General features: G+C 36.6%; 1 pseudogene; it reads right to left on the bottom strand.

The window, feature by feature from the left end:
- Nucleotides 1-3101: 3101 nt before the first annotated feature.
- On the bottom strand, nt 3102-4013 carry LOC120114633 (annotated as a pseudogene).
- Nucleotides 4014-5170: the final 1157 nt, after the last annotated feature.

Consider the following 5170-nt stretch of genomic DNA (forward strand, 5'->3'; position numbering starts at 1 on the left):
AGAAGTTGAAGTGAGCTGCCTTGACATGTTGAAGATAAGGTTTACTCATCCAGTTTTAATTGTTTGTATGCATATAGCAGATGAAGGTATCTGGAAATATCTCAATAGTCTCCTGAAAATGTTTATTGCAAGGAAATCTACACCTCAATGCAAATGGCTTGAAAAAGAGTTTCTAAAAGTGAACAGAACAGAAACACCATGGCTCATTGTTCTTATGCATTGTCCTTTTTACAGCTGTTATGTACATCATTATATGGAGGGGGAGACCATGAGAGTAATGCATGAGCCATGATTCGTAAAGTACAAGGTTGATGTTGTTTTTTCTGGACAAGTCCATGCCTATGAAAGATCTGTAAGACCACACCCTTTGATCAATTGTTTTACTAGTAAAAGTAACTTGGCAAGTTATTGTAGTTACATAAAGGTCCTTTAGCCTTTAAACACTCAATGTTACTATCCATGATTCTATATCCATATTTGGCACTCACGTTTCATTGATTTGATCATTTACACTTCAAGAATGCATATCAAACATTGTTAATGGATTGTGGACTCCCATAAACGATCCATATGCTCCCGTGTACATTACCATTGGAGATAGGAAATCTGGAAGTATAAGTGACAGAGTATGCAATCTGGTGTTCAAGATTTGTCTCCTTGAATCAAAATTCTCTTTGTGCTTGTGATCACTTATCAGGGTTTGTCTTAATTTGAACAGGATGACGTAGCCACAACCAAGCTACTCGGCTTATCATGAAGCCAGTTTCGGTCATGGAATATTGGATATAAAGAACAGGACTCATGCCTATTTTGGCTGGAATCGGAATCAAGATGGTTATGCTGTGGAAGTCAATTCCCTCTGGTTGAAGAATAGATATTGGAGTGTTTCAGAGTCGGAAGAATTATCTGTAGTCAGCATATGATTTTACCTTGCATTGCTTTAGCTACTCATCCTAATTATATCATTCAAGGTGTTCTTTTTAACTAAGGAGGCTAAGCCCTTATATTATTCCATCACAGTTCTTCACAGAACCAAAGTGTTCTTATTCATTGCAAAACTTCCAACTTTTACTTCCCATAAAGATAAGGTATTGAGAATATATGGCAAAAAATTGGCCCTGATTTTCCTCACACATTTGGCCTGATAGGTACATCCATGTCATCGTCTTATTTCGTTATCTGTCGCCTCAGATTTGTTTGATTATATAAAATGCATATCTCTTTAAACTCTTCTGCTTCATTCTTTTTTGTTCATGGTTTCATTGTAGAGTATGCATGTTTTATTTTTATCTTAATCCAATTTGTTTGATTATATAATATGCATATCTCTTTAAACTCTTCTGTTTCTTCTTTTTTGTTCATGGTTTCATTGTAGAGTATGCATGTTTTATTTTGATCTCAATCCTAATTGAGCACTATGGAACAGGGGATCTTGGTCAACACATGATTCAAATGTTACACTCATCCATTATGAATCAAATCCAAAGAAAGGTCCAACAGTCTTGTTTTTGGGGGATCTCTCATACTCGAATGACTATCCATTTCATGACAATACTAGGTGGGATACATGGGGAAGATTTATGGAGAGGAATGCTGCATATTAGCCCTGGATTTGGACTGGGGGGAATCATGAACTTGATTTTTCTCCTCAACTTGTATGTGGTTTAACTTTTTTTTCACTTACTGTAACTACACTATTCATCTTCCATCTTCGAGTTTTTATCAAAATTTTCATCCATTTGATTGTAATCTTCTTCCCTGTAATGTTGCCTTTGCACATGAGCAAAACTTTACAAAAATATTGACTTGCTCGACATTGAATGTCCTTAAGGATTGAATAATTTTGGTTGATTTCGCAGGAGGAAACTACACCCTTTGAGCCATAAATGCACAGATATTAGGTGCCATATGCAGCATCAAATAGCACATCTCCTTTATGGTATTCGATCAAGAGGGCTTCAGTTTATATCATCGTTTTATAGTCATATTCAGCATATGGTAAGCTCATAACATCACCTATGAATGAAAATTATTACATGGACTAAATGCAAATCAAGCAAAATGATTCCAGTAAAGAATATAATCTGAAATATGTGCAGAGTACAGATTTATTTTGTCTTGTACAATTGGTATTCTATTTTGATCTGAAATATTTGCAGAGTACAGATTTCTTTCTGGTTTCTCAACAGATATTGGAACCCCTTTGGGAAATCTCTTGTAGATTCATATTAATGGATCATTCAATGCAAATGGCTGTCCCTTTTTTCCATATATATGGGGTAAGGGGGAGGTAAGATAGTAGGCTACCCCCAACACCAGATTGAGAGCAACTTCCGTAAGAGACCTCCGAATTATGAAATGTCCTCCGTGAGACTCGATCTCACGATCATTCAACGCAGTAGTAATTAAATATTAACATGCCGATCCTAAGATCACTTTGAACATAAGTTCTCACTAAAAAACAAGCGTTTGAACACAAGTTTTGTCGTTTTGGAAAAAGAAAAACCAAAGAAATGTCTTTTCATTGTACGCACCGGGAAAAAAGAAGAGATGTACACGAAAAGCCTGCGGTTACTGACAAGAGCAGCAAAGATTATCAATATTGAAGTGCGCAATCGCTGACGTTTCTTACGGAGCACGGATCCTTGTATTTGTTTCCATCGTAATTTTTTAGTTGATTGAGTTTAGCCCTTCAATTTATGACTGAAACCAAGCAATAAGAAAGAAACAGTAACTATTATTGTTGTATAAACAATAACGTAACACTTCCTGTATATTTTTCACGTTCTAATTAACATTGAAATTATTCTATGACAGGACATATATTGCACGTGTTGTTTATGTTATATACAAACTTTATAAGCTTCGACATATAATGCGGCTAGAACAACACGTGACACAGCAACATAAACTGGAAAAAAGCAAAAGCAAATAATGCCACGACAAACCCAGAAAATCCTATGTGGTATTCATGGCTATTACTATAAGATGATAGACTAGAGCGTAGAATTGCAGATGGTACGAAGGAAACAACATTTATATTTCTATATACACACTTATATCTATAACTACGACTAATGACTTGTATATGCATGTATAATGCACCCTAAGTATGTGTCGTTTCACGTTTCCACCAATGCTAACATCCCGCTTTGGTTTACATGCACCATGGGGATTCCAAGACATCCCAGCCAGTTGCATCCACAAGGTTGCCAGCAAAACTGCCAGGATCATCCATCACTGGGAAATCTAATGAGATAGAAGCTTCAGCCCAAATCGATTAATCTAAAACAGGCAAATTCACACACATATTTTCCCAGAACCCATCGATTCCATCTTCATTCTGCCCTATTTTTTCATTGTTCTTCGCCAGGTTTCATTGAGAATCAAGCTTCTCGTGAGGCAAAGACATGACCGAGTCGTTGTTGTACACGGGTTGTACATCGTTGGATCTGCTGATAATTGGGATATTTGATGAACCCGTAGGTTGATTCCCTGTGGTGGCAGGTACCTGAGAATTGGTTGAAGGTGGTGGATACCGAGGGCTGGGACACAATTCTGGCAAGTTGAGTTTGACTTCGGGGCCGTAAAGTTTACGGGCGGCAGCATCATAAGTCATTGCACCTTCATGAGAGGTATCGAAAGTTCCAAGCCAAAGACGAGCGCCACGGTTGGGTTCGCGGATTTCAGCCACCCATTTACCCCAAGTTCTCTTCCTGACACCTTTGTAAGTGCAGATAGCATTCTCTGGATCTCCCTTCCCTCTCATGCATCCTTTTCTTGAGCTTGCTTGTGCAGGCTTCTTGATTTGTTTTCGCTCCCCAAACCCACCCATGAGTGATGTTGACATTGTTCCAACAGTGAAACCAAAGGAAAGTAAAAAAAAAAGAAAGTTGAGGAAAGTGATTGATAAGCACATTGTCTAAAAGGTGACGGTATTTATATGACAGTAAAGGGAGATAAGAGCTCCAATGGGGTCAATTAAGCTTGACCGAAACGTGTCTTAAATTGGAATTGGGTACTTGGCATGGAGACTTGTTTGCTCGTGTCGACAGCCATTTCTCATGGACACACTTGGCCTTGACTCTTGTCTGCACACAAGATCAGCTGGCAAACAGAAAGGAAAAAAAATGAAATGGAAAATGAGAAGAGAAAAGAAAAAGGATGGATAATGGTGCATCTAGCAATGGAAAACGGCGTGCTTGGATGATCGGTTGAAGATAAGAACAAAGGGTGGTGGGTTCGAAGAGAGAACACATGACAAATGACAAACGAGGAAAGGGGGATTTGATACGTGGGGGCTCCCAAGTACATTAAGTGGTGGGAGCTGTGGAATGAAACAGTGTCAAAGTGTGAAACCAGGTTCAGGCATTCGCATTCGCATTCGCATTCGCATTCGCATTCGCATTCGCATTCGCATTCGCATTCATACATGCACCATGTTACTTTTTAATTAAACTTTTCCAATGAACATACCTTCGTACACTGTATCATTACCGAGTCCAAATATTTAAATCAACTCAGGGTTCCAACTCGGTTGTCCCCATCCTGCTTTCATTGGCATTTCTCGTGTCTACTTACCCTTTTTGTCACAAATTCCCGGAATAGAGTCATAGACCTACAGTCTCTCTTTCCCCTTTTCGGCGTCCTTGAAACTTTATTTTACAAAATAAAAACGTATGTATCTCCGATTATTAATGCTTTAGAGGGGTATCGATGGAATAGAGATAAATCTATTTGTTCACTCTCAATTTAGCTTGCATGAAAAATATATAATTTTTTAATAATCTCCGCGTAAATCTCTCAGTTGACACCCTAGATTCAACACCCATTAATAATAAATTTATTCTTTTCTATCTCCTCACGTATGAATTGTTAAAAAATATTTTTTATTTAAAAGATTTAAATTTTAAATAAATATTTTTATTAGTAAATAATATTTAAATACCTTGATAGTATGCAAAAGCAAATTACTTTTTAGTTCTTTGTATTTGTACATTTTAATTTGTAATATTTAAAAAATAAAAGATTATATTTAATTAAATAACATAATTTTTCAATCAATTACAATTATAATCTTTTAATTTTTAAAATGATAAAAAATATAAACTTAGAGGAATAAAAAATTATATTATCTTTTCTTATAACCACTAATCTACTAAATCAATAA

This window comes from Hibiscus syriacus, unplaced genomic scaffold (assembly GCF_006381635.1).
Source record: "Hibiscus syriacus cultivar Baekdansim isolate YM2019G1 unplaced genomic scaffold, ASM638163v2 tig00110239_pilon, whole genome shotgun sequence".
Lineage (NCBI taxonomy): Eukaryota > Viridiplantae > Streptophyta > Magnoliopsida > Malvales > Malvaceae > Hibiscus > Hibiscus syriacus.